Here is a 15,420-nt window from a genome sequence, read left to right as displayed (position 1 = left end):
AAGAAACGAGGAAGAGAAGAAAAAAGGAAGGAAGGAGGGAGAGGAAAAAGGCAGGAAGGAGGAAAGGAGAAAGACAGAAAGAAGGCACAAGAAAGAGAGAAAGAGATCCCAAAGATCCCGAGGACAGCATGTGCAGGCAAGTTTAAAAACAACAACATAAAAGGAACAATAAGAGCAACCCAATAAAAGGATGAAACATGGTCATGGGACTGCAAAGAGAATCTGAACATCTGTACTTTTTCTTGTTTATAACCATGTCAGGAAAACAGGAAAAACAGCATACAAAACCCCAAGTGGAATTTTCTTTCAGTCCCCATTTCACTGGTGTATCCCACTAGGAAGAAAGTAACCATTCTGATTGTCTTCTATAGGCTTGAAATATACAATTCATCATTGTCTCATGCATCCTATGATTGTGAGTTAGTCGTTATTACTCATTGTTATGTGGGGGAATTCCTCTCCTACCCACATCTGGACTTCTGCCGTTACAGTAGAGCACAGAACCAGATGCAGTCCGGACCCTTTATCATTTCGGCATTCGATGCTTCCTTGTCTCTTTTAGGATGGCTCCTTGGCTATTGTTTTATTGTTGTGTCCGTTACTGGTTGATTGAATCGTTTTTAAATTTTATTGTGACACTGGTAATGGCAATGATTGTGCTCAACCAAATTGGCTCATCAGTACCATCGTTGTTAAATCAATCAGGAGATTAGCGATCGCTAATATACACATAATTTGGGCTCCTTAAAGGAGACAGACATCTGTTTTCCTTGGCAGCAGTCTGTTTCTAGGCCCTTACTTGATACCATGTGCGTGCCTAACTCCTGTTCACAACAATAGCTTTTATCCTTGGGGGCTGGTAGTATAGTTAATTGATGCCTTTATCTTTTCATGAGAGATGCCAGCTCACATCAAAAAAAAAAAAAAAAAAGGAGAGAAAAAAAAAAAGCACAACAAAACACACTACAAAGGCTTGGCATTTTATCTGGTGGAACTAGAGAACCTCAAAGCCGTCCCAAGAATTAGAGAAAAATAAAGATCGCTTTCATCCACATTGCTGCAAAAATTTTGCCTGTATCCTCTAATTTTTCCTGCCATCATTGAGAATTTAATGAGTATTCAGGTCTGAATATTAAGATCTGACTTTTGCATTTGAGAAATGCAAGTGTCGATAAAAATAGGACAGAGGCAGGGCCAGGTGACGAGGAGGAGTGATGCCAGACAGCAAGGGGAGGACCCTTCCACACTGTGCTGGGAGCGTGATGCGAGGCCAGTGACCTCTCCAGAAAGAAGTGAAGTGTGCATTTTTATAAACCCTGGAATAAGAAATCAGGTCAGTTGATTGGTTTGTTGCTCTCTGCAAACTGGGACACCAGCATATTGGAAAAAGAACACTGTCGTGTCCTATGTCCTAGAGACACATCCAATTCTTTCATGGGTAAATGGTTCCACTGTGCTCAGAGAGGTGCCTAGGTTTCTTTCACAAGAGACATTGGTGTATTAAAATTATGGTTATTTATGCATCCCCTCAAAAAGTGTTTATTGAGTGGGAAAACAGTATTCTGTTGACAAGGAAAGCTCCACACTAAGAACTAGATGATCAAGGCTCTGGTTCAGTTCAGCTGGGAAGGTGAGATAGCACATGAAATATTTAAATGAACATAAAAGGCAAGAGACAGTCAAGTACTTCAGTGGGCATTTGGTAAGATGCAATCTGTCTAAAGGAAAATAACACTATAGACTTCTAAGATGTAATGGTCAGAAACACTTTTCAAAATTAGTCACCTTAATTATTTTCATTATATTCATTGTAATTATTGAAACTTAGTCTCAAATCCAGGTATTTTTCTTATGTGAACACAAAGACAAGCATCAAGACGTAGGTTTTAGATAGACACATCAAGAGTAGCTTCAATTACCTGTTTTCTTTCAAACCCAATGACTTACAGGTATATTTTAATAGTTATCTTTTCTTTTCTATTAATTATTACAAGTCTACAAAAGGAATACAGTAATAATAAGCACTAATATATGCATCCAGCTTTGTCAAATCTTAATATTTTGCCCTATTTCTTTCACTTTATTTTATTTTATTTTTTATTTTTTTTAGAGAGAGAGAGAGTGCACATGCAAGGCGGGAGAGGCAAAGGGAGAGGGAGAGAGAGAATTTTACTTAAGCAGGCTCCACGCTCAGCATGAAGCCCGACACAGGGCTCAATCTCACAACACTGAGATCATGACCGGAGCTGAAATCAAGAGTCAGACGCTTAACCGACTGAGCCACCCAGGCGCCCCTAAGGAAAAAACATATTCTTTATTCAACTGAAGCCCCTTACATACCCCTCTCCTAATTCTACTCCCCTCCTTTCATTCTTCCTGGAGTTATTCTGACTTTGGTGTTGCCCGTGCATGTTGTTATACTTTTACATTTTATGTTCATATCCGTAACTATATATTCCACATTTTTAATTTCATTTAAAAGGTATTATGATTAGGCAATTTGTGTTTTCATTGAGTATTGTGTTTTCGATATTTATCTTTGTTGATATGTGTATGTAGCTCATTCATCTTAATGGCCATATATGAATGCACCACAATTTCTTTATCCCTCCTGTTCATAGACACTTGGGTTGCTTCGAATTTCGTTACGACAAGCAGAGCTCTCATGAATTGCTAAAACAAGCCTCTTTATGAATGTGCTAGAGTTCCCCTGGGGGTAGAATTGCTGAATTAGATAATATGCACATCTTTCACTTTCCTAGCTGTCTTCTAATCATCCTCCAAAGAGAGTGTACTGACGTATACACCCACCAGAGGTATATGAGAATTTGTTTATCCGCCAATCTGACAAGGCTTTCTATTGTAAGTGCACATTTGAAAAAGGTATTATCACTCTTTATACAGTCAAAATGTCTGAAATATTACTAAAAAGAATCTGCAATGCCTTCAAGCCTTCCCACTTGAAGGGGAAACGTTGCCCAACAGCCGAAGGCTGTCTTTTCCTGGGCTTCTTCAGGGTGTTCATCCAAGTCACACTCCGGTTTTAGAGCCAGAAAACATTTTAGAAACCATTTTTCAAGCAGCATCATTTCAACATAAAGAGATAGGCCCCAAGTCACACAACCATGATAACAATCACACTATTATGATTTATTTTGAACCTACTATGCTCCAGATGCTTTACAAATATCCTTAATCTGCATGACAATAGCCAGAAACCATCACAAAGGGTTTATTCTCCAAAACACAATTATTGTCATATGGCTACTGAGAGCAAGACACCGTGCTGTATAATCCAAACAAAATTGTACCAGAGTCCCTGCTATCAAAGGCATATAATCGAGAAGGAAAGGTGACACCAGAGTATAAACTAACATGTGATGGCTCAGACCAAGGCAGGATACTGGGAAAGGGTCTTTCTCTAGCTGGAATCATTTAGGAAAACATCCTGAAGAAACTGGTAGGGGAATTGGGCTTTGGAAAACAGGTAGAACTTAGATGGACACCATCTTACCTTGGATGAGCCTACTGGACATTGCCCATGTAATGACCACGGGCAGTGAGTGGAATCCAACAGTCTGTAACCATATCCTGCCACCGAAGTAGGTGCGTCTAGGTGTCAGGGGGGAGGACAAATCAGGCTGGAAGGGATCAAGGGAAAGGTCTGACGAACAGTGCAGAAGATCTGGAAAGCCAGGCAACCAACAACTGGGGAAAATCCAAAAACTCCGTCTCAGGAACACAGCAACAAAGCCTCCATGCTCAGCCCCTGTGGCCACCTTTCTTACCACTCTACCCTCCTTTGCTCATCTGTTGTTCTCTCTTCTGTTTCTAGAACATGGCAAGCTGGTGGAGCCAGTAGGGTCATTCATCTGCGGTTGTCTCTGCTTGGAACAGGTGTCCCATTTTATGCACAGCCAGCTCTTTCTCATCATACAAGTCTTGCCTAAGATGCTTTCCTTTAGCATCTTATCTAAGCCAGCCTCTGCCCTCCCTTTCCTCCATGTCAGCAGCTCATTTTATTTGCTCCATGGTCTTTCTCATTCTCCAAAATTATCTTCCTTAGGTAACCTCTCGCCCCAGTGAGAGTGAGCACCATGAAGACAGGAAGTTGTCGCTCCTATTATGTGTTTTCTGACTGGCCCCTGGCACGTAGAGGGGCTTCAGAAACATTTATTGATTGTTAAACCAATGAACCACAATATGCTTGTTTCCAAAGAGGCAGACAGAGTATCAGAAACTGCAGAGTCTTTGGGGAAGTTGGGTCTCACGGCGATGGAGTGTACAGGCAGGGTTGTATTAAGGGGACACTGTGTGAGATGTGTGAAGTAGGAGGTCACCATAAGGAACTCAGAAACGAACAAGTGGCGTAAGTTCAAGTACCAAGACTAAGGTCTAAGGTGGGCGTTAGAATCAAAGCAGAAACTGAGGAGGGTGAACAGGCTGAATCAATACAAAGAGACTTTCTACCACCGTCAGGTGTCAGGCTAGAGCTCTTTAAATCTTTCCAGCCTCAGGTCAGGGGGAAAGGATGTGTACATACCGTGACCTCATCCATTGGGAGCAGCAGAGAACTCAGTGGTTCTGAAAGCAGAAATGTTGGCAAGAGGGACAGCAGAAGGGACAGCAAGAGCAAGGCAGAGGGGTGTCTCCAGCTTAGAACAATGCCTTGCACATCACAGAACACGAAAAACTCTTGAAGGAATTGATTCACAACTTTAATCTGATAGTGGTATCAAGGACAGAGAGCCTGAATGTGGGCAAACTAGTTGGAAATTTATTCCAAAATCTGATTTTAGCAATTTGGTTCCTCGCAATAGAGCTGGGTGGGGACAGATACAGCTTGATGACTAACTGATTGTGTGCTTGGGGAGGGGAACATAGGAGGCAGGGACCGTATAAGAAAGAGGGAAATAAATCTTACCCTGAGCTTCAGAGTCTGGGTGACTAAGTGACACTGTTACAGAGCTAGGGAAGTCCAAATGAACAGTGAGTGTAGGGTGGGGCTGGAAGGTTCCATGAAGATACTGGAGGTACAGGAAAGCCTGGATTCAGCAGTGATGTTTAGGAAGTGGTTGAAATGAGACTAGAGCTCTGCAGAAGCCTGGAATAAAAATATATAAAGGCACATTAGTTACTTTATTCATTTTCTGAAACAGGCAGGCTGGGAATAGAACTAAATAGAATTGGGAAGATCAGCTGTGTAGTAAAACATAGCGGGACCCAACCTATCCAGCCTCATTATTCAGTGGCAGAGTATCAGGACTCACCTCAAAAACTAAACGCGCTGGTCTTCTTTGGACCAAAAATCAATTCCTACTAGGAATTAATCCTTTAATCAGGCAACGTACTTTTCTTAGAAGGCAAGACTGCTACCAATATGGCAATGGAGTGAGACTGTCCAGGTTCAAATCCTGACTTTGCCACTCGCCAGCCACATGAATTTAGGCAGGTTGCTTAACCTCTCCATTTCTTTATCTGTGAGCTAGAAATCATAATAGTACCTGCGCCCTTAAGATTGTTGTGAAGACCAAATGAACTAACGTGGCAGCACATGTGGCTTACAAGCTAGTGTGCAGTAAGGGTCGCCCAAGTTTTATATTGAGGACTGGAACTTGTGCTCTTATGTTCATTGCTTAGCCTGGATGTTTTAATCCCTAGAAAACTGTAGAATATTTTCAACACAGTAGAAAAAAAAATCCCTATCCATGTTCATTCTACTAAAGGAGGCCACCTCCTTAGACTGAAATTCAAAAACACACCACTTAGGGGGCGCCTGGGTGGCTCAGTCGCTTGAGTGTCTGTCTTCGGCTCCGGTCATGATCCTGGGGTCCTGCGATCGAGTTCCAAGATGGGCTCCTGGCTCGGCGGGGAGTCTGCTTCTCCCTCACCCTCTCCCTCTTCCTCTGTGTGCTCACTCACGCTCTCTGTCAAAAAAAAAAAAAAAAAAAAAAAAAATCCACCCCTTAGGCCTGCCGCCGCTCTGTGGAGTCCTGTGCCTCCACGCAGTGTAGCAACTCCGGAGCCCTACATTCTCACAATTGAAAAAGCCCTGGGAGAATTTCAATGCTATTGTTTGGGAGACTTCCTTTCATCCTGCCTTGAATTTGTCCCAGTTCCAGTTTTAGACAATAAATCATAAGCCTTTAAAAAGGGAGTTCCGTTCAATATTGAGAAAAGGGAAAATGAATCCCTGTACGAGAGGTCGGTCCCTGACTTGGGCAAAGTCTGAACTCTTTCGGGCTGGTAAACTCCACCGTGGGCCGTTTTCTTGCTTGTGTGTTTGCTTAGTTTGCTATTGTGTTTGAAACAAGAAGGTTTATTTAAAATGAGTCCATCTCTCTGTTTTGTTCATAGTTGTTGGACCATCACTAGCAATGAGGCCGTGGCATTTATTTGAATTGCCATTTTTCATTATCTTTAAAAAATGAACCCTGACAATAGTAACTTTTACAAGGATAATCTACCAGCAAACATCAGTAGGCCAGACATACTGGCAGGCCCTAGTCAATCTGTAACTGAAAACTAAAAGTGTAGCAGGAAATCCTAATACTGAAACTTGCAGGGTTATAGAGCTTATGAAGCAGAAAACAAAAAGTAGGTGATAACTGCTAAGAAGTGCAACCTTGACAGTTGTCATGTCTTTGAGGATTTTCTTAACGTGTGGGCAGATCTTCATCTATTTTTGAATTCACTTTAGCCATCCAAAACAACTCTTGGCTCTGGGTTATTTTCCATCCTCTCCCAAGATAACACCTGCTAGCTATAATCAGCCGGGCTATTCCAACAGCATTTTTTTCTTGCTCAGTTGTCTTTCCTAAAGTAATAGAGAGTTCAGGTTATCATATCTTAATGTCATGTGGTACTAAATCACACTCCAAGAAGAGATAACAAGATGGCCCTAGGGGGGTGGGTGTGGTGGGTGTGGACTTTGTCCCAGCCAACGTCCCTTTCTCTCCAGGGGGGCTAAATGTGTCAAGCATAAGTGGTAGGAAAAGGTATCAGAGCTGGGTGGGGTGGGGTAAAGGAAATAAGGAAGATGACTCTGCTGTCGGCTCAAAAAATACCTAGGCCCGTCTGCTCCCACAGTCAGAAACTGGGTGTGTTCATCTTGTTTTGCCAATGGATCCCAAAGTAGTCTTGAGTGATCACACCCTCCCCACGTGTCCCAGCTTTCCCTCCTCTGACAAGAGGCCTTTACGCTTTCTGCCCAGAATGGAATAAGGGATTTATGAGGAAGGGTAAGTCTCCATGCTGGTCATATCCACACGGTTTTTCAGATCTGCTGACTTATTCTATGCAACCCTCACCTCACCCCAAGCTGACTGCTGCCCATGTACCCACAACTCTGCTGGTCTCTTAGAAGCCAGAAGCTATGGCTTCAGGCAGCAACTCCTTCCAAGGCATCTTCGGGAATCTAGAAAGAAAGGCTAAAGACCAAGGAGAACCCAGCTGATCATTCCGTGAAGACTCGTAAGCCATCACGGAGACGTGACAGGTACCAAATACACAATAACTCTTTAAAAAAAAAAAAAGAAGTCGTTTATATATAACCGGAATCTGCTCTCAGCTACTCGCCCACCATGTACATATCTGAAGTCATGTAAGTGTGGCAATTATTAGAAGAAAATGTTTCCAGGATGGGAGACCACTGTATTTTCACATCTGACTCAACATACCGTAGCTTTGTAGCTACTGAATCAAGAATATGGTATATAAGAAGATAGAAATCAGGGCATGGAAAATGTGTACCTTGCAGCCTCTCGGCATTGCCAGCTCACAGAGAAAGAGGCAGGTGCACTTCTCGTGTGAGAGGAAAAATCTTCCCGGCTAGGGAGGCGATACGGTCTACCAGGACTCAGATGACTGTCAAGTGCCTGGCACCGCAGACTGCTCGGCCTGCCGGCAATCACAGGGCACCCCAGCACGTGTACTTGCTGCGTGGAAACCATCCCATCTTCAGCGCCGTCAGTGCCCGCCACACTAGGACCGTCTTCGAACCAATACGTGGTTCCTCTGTGCGGACCCTAGGTTAGCCCTGGAAACAAGCCCAAAAGAATCACTGGGTCGGCCTACAGAGGACTCAAGCTGGACTCCTAAGGGTCTGGGGGGGGGGCTTCCGAGGAGCCAGTGGGTCTTGTTTACCAACCGTAGAGAAATCTGAGGGTCCTGCTGAATATATGCTGTATTCACAGAGATAGGGAAAGCTCTCTCAGGTAAACTGCCTGCATCTGGTCTTCTCTCGAAATGAAGACCTGGAATGAAGAACAGTCAACATTGTATGAACCATAGCGTATAATGCTGATCTCTGCAGTACCCGGAGACACAGCCCCACGCTCTCTCCCCACTGCGTTCTCCCCACGCTCATGGAGTTACGGACATCAACTCTGTACAGCTTTTCATACGTCAGTGACCCCTCAGTAAAGCAGTTGAGAGAGTGAAAAACAAATACAATGTATTAGATTCCACCTTCTAGTTTGCATATTCATTCACCTGATTTCAGAGATTTTTAGGTTTTCTATTAACATTGTCGTAAATCTGGTTTCTTTTCTTCCCATCACACATGTTTGTTGTGGGGGTTTTTCCCCCTCAGAAGATACATGTCATATTGGCTCTCAGGTCATTACTCATTTTATATCTTTCTCTAGCCCCTGATGAGGACATGGTGTGATTTTTGGAGTACGTGGTCCCCTCACACTTGTCCGCTGATCGTTTCCTAGGTGCTCGCTGTGGAAGGTAATCCAAAGCAGGAGCTGACGGAGATCATCAAAAGGTTAAACCTTGCCTCTTTTCCCCTACAGTACTGTCTCTGAAACCAGCAGGAGAAAAGAGAAAAACGTTATTCTTTTGATGTCCCCAACTATGCTAGTGTCCATTTAAACTCTCCTTTCGCACATTAGTCCACTGGGTGCATCTGAATGTGTGTTTAGGTTATAGTGACAACAGCCATTAGTTCAGCCTACCTTTGCAGGAGGTCACAGAAGGGAGTCCATTTTAGCCTTCTAAAAGGGAGGCATCCCCACAGTTACTTAAGTGAGTAGGTGAAGGCTGTGAAATGACATTTCACAATAGCTAAATACCGTCTTGATTCATGGCGTCACTATTTCAGTAGATGATTCCGAGAATGCTCCTGGCCATCCAGCAGTCATTAGGGCCGCACCAACAGGATCTTTGGTGTCTCTCTGCGGGTACATCTACATACATTAACATAAGGATGTAAATAAACACGTGTGCCGGACTCGACCCCTACTTTACACATAATCCACCTTCAATATGATGTGATTACAGGAACACTTGGAAGACATTTTGCTTAGAGGACCTCCACTGATACCATAAATTCCTATAAATTAGAGACTCATTCCTTTACTTTGTATTTCTTCTGTCATGATGCAAATAACACTGGGATGGGGCTAATTAATGTTTAGAGCCATACAAAGTTTTCTGCTTCTCTCCTGAGAGTTAGGTCTGATTTCTAGGAAAGCAAAAAGGGCAGATGACTCTGGCTGCCCCAAGGAACCCAACCCAAGATGGGGAAGAAAGGTATCCAAGGGGGGAGGATAGGGTTGCTCCAAGACCATTTTCACAATTATCCCTAGGGCCAGAAAGGCAGAGCTGTTTCAAAACAGACATGACCTTAACTAGTGAAATCCAAAGAGACCTTTAGCCTCAGAAACAAGAGAGAAGGAAAAAAGAAATAGAAACGCAAATAAACAAGAGAGTGACACCTCTCCTTCAATGAACCTGTCCCCTCTCCCTCCCACAGCTTCTGCATTTCTCGGACTTTTCTGGTTGCCTTTTATATGTGCAGATCGGCCATTGACTGGGCCTACAGTTCCCTTGTTAGAAAAAGGAACTATCCCCGGATTGCCAAACATGTATAAACAGATGAACGTAGAGTAAATTTTCAAAACAAGCTTTTCTAACAATTGGAGATGGTCAAGATGGTGAAAGTGAAACCAAACCGAGCAGAAAGGATAACGGTGAAACAGAAGCCCCTATAGCCACGCGTCCGGGAAGCTTGGCCCCTGCAGAGGCAACTTGTGCGTGCCACGCACGCTTCGAGCTGGTTGAAATCGTGTTCTCCCAACGACCACGAGTCTCACCAGCGGAGTGTATGTCAATGGAAGTGACTTGGGTATCTCCCTTTGGAGCCTCAGGAACCGGCAGGGTCACGTGCCACGCATCGCACCCGAGCCCCCCGGGACCACGCTGCCAGGCTCAGGGGGGACGGAACAGAAGCCCGGAAATGCGAAGGCGGAGCGAACCGTGCCGCGTCCGGGAAAAGCGGCTACCGCGGGCCCATTGTTGTCCCCGGGACCATTCTCCTCCTGCCAACCTCTTTCGCTGCTGCCCCTCAGTGTTTCTGTGAGACAAAAGAACCCAGCTGAGACTTGGACAAAGAAGAATGCAGGGAAAGGGGAGAGAATACCTTGAACAAGAATAGCCTGGAAGGAGCCAAAAGTGGAAAAGGAAGTCTAATTCTGTCCTAGTCCGGGGGAAAAAAGTTTTTTGAGAAATGTAAACAAATCAGGAAATCCTGGCACTTACCCCAGTTCCGATCTGGGGAAGCGCACCGGTCCTTTCCCTAGGAGTGAGCTGCTGTTTGTGAATGAAATCCAGATTAAATTATTCATTGAGTCCTGCCAGCCCCGCAGTTTCCAGCTTTCCCCTTGCCTATGGCATCGTTTAAACCTTAAAATAATAATAATAAAAAAACATATGCATGTTATTAACTCTCCATATTCAAATGGAAATTCAATGCTATCATAAATCTCTCTTTTCTAATGTAAATTCCTTTCTCTAGCATGAAGCTGCAGGAAAGCATTGTATCTGAGCAATCTAAACTTGAAAGAGAATTTTTGTTAAACCAGTTATGATAGGGGAAACATGTTTTTCACTGAGTCGAAAGATTAAAGTTGGTTGTAAAAAGGGGTGGGGGACTGAAGGAGAATTATTGGTTGCTCAGCTAATGATTAGATACAGAACTTCAAGGACAAATTAAGAGGCACAAGAGTCATGCAGATAAGTGAAAACAGCTCCAATCCTATTAAATAAAAGATGCATTGTTTATCTTCGGTTGTAATCTCCGTTTCCATATTCATCTCCACCTAAGCAGCCCCCTGCGCCCCATCCATTCATCACCCCCAAGTGGATTCCAAGTTCTTAGCACAGCCCATATGCAGATTGGGGTGTCCATGGTTTCTCACCTACCAGAGCCCCCCCTCCTCCCCTAATTGTGTTGGGTAGGGTGCCTCTTCTAATGAGGCTTTGGCTGAGAAGAATGTGGGTAGGAGTGGAAGTCGGTTGGCCCTTTCTGGGAAAATATATTGTGAACCCTTTGGTTTATTTCAAGGAATTTTCAGCAAATATCACATATCCTTCATATCCTGTCGACTCTACTAGTTCTGATTTGTCACTCCTCTCCCACCCAATTTACCCCGCTTCTTGCCCCCTCTCTTGCCCATGGACCCACCCTAGATCCTTCATCTCAAAGTATTCTTTTCAGGGTAGACTTGGTCCGAGGGGCAGGAACAAAAATATATCCATGTATTACAGAGTTTCAGGGAACGATTCTAAAGGGCTTCCTCAGGCTGTGGCCTCCGTGGAAACTCACAGACAAGACACTAGGTTCTCCTGGTGGCGTTGAGAAGGCCACAGGCCCAGTACATGGCCTCTCCTCCAGGCCGTGGCCCCAACCCCCTCACTGGGGGGTAGGGGGGTTGCTTGGAAGCCTCCAGAGTAGAGTGGGGTCAGGACTTCAATCCTTAAGGCGAAAGCTTTCTCCATTGACTTCTAGGAACACAGTGCAGGGATACACAGAGAAAAGATATCCCTCTGTATGAATGCAAAATATTAGCTCTGTCCAGAAAGATGCTTGTGAGGAAAAGGAACATTGAAATCAGAAATAAAAATATTAACAGCAGGACAGAACTTAATTCATTCAGGTTTGCTGTGAAGGGTTTAAATACATATGCAGTCAGTTTATTACTAATATTTAGAACTGAAATAATAGAACTTAGAATCAGCTTAATAAAAATACCAGAACCAACCTGTCTGGCAGCCAGTGCTGATAGCAGTCACCCTCCAACAGGGACCAAATTCTCCCTGATCTCTTATTAATGTTCAACATTCGAAATAGAAGATTTAATGTTCTTTCTGGATTGTTCAGAGATTTATGGCACCTGTAGAAATGTTCATAAAACCTGAGGCTATGCAAGGCTTTTGACATCTGTATCAGAACCATAAAAATCATCACCCTCTTGTCCATGGCCGGTCTTGTCTTTCCAGAGAATATAATCCAGAGAAAAATAAAATTGCCACTGAGTAGCTACTTCCAGTAGACTATATTGCCCAGTGCATGCGTGTTGAGAGGATGGCAGTGTCAGATGAGGAAAGGGAGGGAGAGCACAAATCAAACTGTATGTATTGGAGAACATCATGGGGAACTCTGTGAAGCTGTTTCTGGGGCAACTCCTTTTATCTGTCAGAAGGATGCTGCACTAGGTACATTATTCTCCTCAACCTGGTTCTCTGGCATCCCTTACACAGGAGTGGTAGTCTCCAGAGTGTAGACAGAGAAGGGAAGCAGGTGCTCGGACTCCCAGCATCTGGTTTAGATGACCACAATGCGGAGAACACCTGCAGCCCGCGTTTCAGCCAAGTCTGGCCTCCCATTGTATTCAATTGGACTTTCTGCCTTGAGCAAGAAAAAGGCATTGTTTATCAGATTTGCCAAAGGATCTCCGGGGAGGTGGAGAGAGACAGGATAAACAAACCTGAAACAAAACGCAAGTATAAGCAAAGCACTGGGAGACCTTGATTATATGTGACTCCCCAAGGTAATCTTTCAACCTGACGCAAAGTAAGTAAAACCAAGAGAGAGAGCCAAGCATTAGCATGGACCAAGACAGTTTCGCAATGGTTTTTCCAGAGAACTGGTACTGGATACTCTTGTCCAAACTCAAGTCCTTAGGTAGAGGCAGAAACAAAAGACACTCCTGAAGGGTCCAATTTGTGCAGGACTTTGCCGTGGGCCTTAGAAGATGACTAGAGCCCACCCTGTCCTAGAAAAAACTGGCAAAGAAGATGGTCTTACTACTTATGTACTGAAGGTTCCATTTGTGCATTTTATATTTTCATATTTTGTAATAACGATGCATTGGGTGAACTGGATCCCTGCAAATCATACCAAAAGCAGTCAACTGGGATTAGATTCCCTAACAAAGGTAAGCGAAGCAAACACACTGATCCAACAAGATAATACAATCTCACGACTGGTATATTGGAACAAAAATTAGGAAGCCTCTTTCAGAGACTGAGGACATCGTTTAGGGATACCATGTAAAATGCTGTTTTGTTAGTAAATAATTCTGAAGCGGCCCCTCTGTTTTCTTTCCTTTGTATAGAGCCCCAACTAGTGGAAAGCTGGAGAACTGCACTTGAAGAGAAACCGTTTGCCGGGGAGACAACCACCAGTCTTCCCGCAGGTAAAAGCCCACGGGGTCTTACAGACACTACTCTTTTTGGAATGTGGAGTTAAGGATAAGGTGGTAAAGGGGAGGAGGGTATGAAGCTGGCTGATAACCTGGCCCATTGCGGCGGTAGAGTAAAGTGGTAGTGATGGAAACGCATTCAAATCTCCCGTTGAAAATGAGTCAAGGCGCTGGCTAATGTGAGAAAGAATATTTCCTTGGTTCAGAACTTATCTTTCTTGAAGAAGTCTCTTCAAAAGAAAGGGGAAGATACTCTGTGCCACTAAATTATATACACAGGAGGAAAGGGACCTGGTTTCACAAATTAAATGAGCATGCACTTACAAAGATGTCACACTAGTTCGGAAAGAAAACGGGTAAGAACGTGCCCATGGTAGGGTCGACGGGGGGAGAAGGAGAAGGGCAGGTGGAAGCAGCAACAGGAAGGGAAGGACTAGAATCTCACTAGTGTCGAATGAAATAGCAACACCTGGGAAAGTATCGATGGATTTTCCTAGAGGAACTGACTCTTTGGGGTTGTTGGGTTTTTAGTTTTGTTTGTCTGTTCTCTCCATTTCAAGGAATCTCATCTTTTTGTGCATTTTTAAAGCAATCTTGGCTCCCTTACCAAAAAGTACCAATAAAATGCAGGCGGCCTAGAAAGGTTATAAAAATGTAAGACGAATTCATCAATCAGACAGAGGATGGCCTGTGGGAGGCAGGGGTTCATAGACACACTCGGAGATTTCACAGAACTTCCTCGCAAGATATGCAGCTTCTTTATGTGTGTGTATGCGTGTGTGCATTTTTTCTAAATTCTGTAACTTTTACCGATTCTCAAAGGGGCTTATAACCCAAAGAAGCATAAGAAACATCACTACACAGGAATGTGCACATAGACAAAACCAGTCACGTTTTAATGGATCCCCTCAGAGTGATCTCAGACTTCATAAAAGTCTGTTCTTAGAGAAACCAAGTAGAGATATCAAAATATTTCAGTATATCACGAAGCGGTTTGCAGCCTTTTTGTCTTTCATGCAGTGATTTTTATGGGCAGAAAGTCACGAGAAGTTTCCTATTGTGTTTGTGCAGCGGCCTAGGGGTATGGTCCTCACACCTCAGCAGAACGCACATGCTGTCTTTGAGCAATTTCTGAACTGCCGGATGTCCGTTAACCCCCTGTCTTCAATATGCATTCAACAGCATGGTTTGTGCCCAAAAATCCAAAAGCAGTAGCAATCATTTTTCCCCCCAGTGGATTAAACAGTGGAAAATGGGGGAAAAAAAAAGTTTTTTAACTTTAGGATTTGAAGGCTTACTCAGCACATTGCATTGTTATCAAAATTAAATCAAGAAATGGGAATTTTGTACATTTACTTTATGTTTGTGGTGGTTATTAAATAAACGCTTCAGTCCTTCATTTCGTTTGAAAAGAGGTTTGTTTAAATACTACTTATTTGAAGATCATTAAGTGTCTAGAGTTCAAGGATAATAAGAGTGATAACACCATGGTGATGCTATCTAACTTCTTTTATGGCATTAGCTTTCCCATAGATTTTATTTAACAAATGACTTAGTTGTGAAGAAAAGTTGTTACATTAATCTGTCTGTCCTAGCCTTCACCTCCCAACCAGACAGTTAATTGTACCAGGGGCGTTTCAGGGGTAACTAAAGAGCATATATCATCCATAAGTAATCTCTTGTCGGTTGGCATGTAGTCCGATGTCACTAAGATTTTCCTTCTGAGCTATTAAGGCACACCATCTGTTCTCTCCACCTCAGGTAGGCTTAACCATGTTTTTAAAATTCACAAAAAGGAAAATAAGTAGTTAATCTAAGAAATGATAGAAAACTTGCCTGCATTTTTTTCTTGCTTTCTATTGCTTCTGAGACCATACTAAATTCACATAATTGATAAAAGTTTTTATGTCCTTATTGGAACAATTAG

The 15,420-nt window shown here is 43.3% G+C and overlaps 2 long non-coding RNA genes across 2 annotated transcripts in view; one reads left to right on the top strand and one right to left on the bottom strand.

Moving 5' to 3' along the window:
• LOC103675854 overlaps positions 1-15,420 on the top strand; it is a 407,534-nt gene that overhangs the window by 368,523 nt on the left and 23,591 nt on the right. The window contains exon 5 of the long non-coding RNA XR_571925.2: positions 13,407-13,487. This is a non-coding gene — a long non-coding RNA (uncharacterized LOC103675854). The remainder of the gene's footprint in view (positions 1-13,406; positions 13,488-15,420) is intronic.
• Positions 7,632-9,188, bottom strand: LOC121102252. The gene is made up of 3 exons (XR_005834302.1): positions 8,964-9,188; positions 8,146-8,255; positions 7,632-8,038 (listed from the first exon to the last, which is right to left on the bottom strand). It is a non-coding gene; the product is annotated as an uncharacterized LOC121102252 (long non-coding RNA).

This window comes from Ursus maritimus, unplaced genomic scaffold (assembly GCF_017311325.1).
Source record: "Ursus maritimus isolate PB19 unplaced genomic scaffold, ASM1731132v1 scaffold_13, whole genome shotgun sequence".
Classification (NCBI taxonomy): Eukaryota; Metazoa; Chordata; class Mammalia; order Carnivora; family Ursidae; genus Ursus; species Ursus maritimus.
This window is presented reverse-complemented; position numbering and strand designations above follow the sequence as displayed.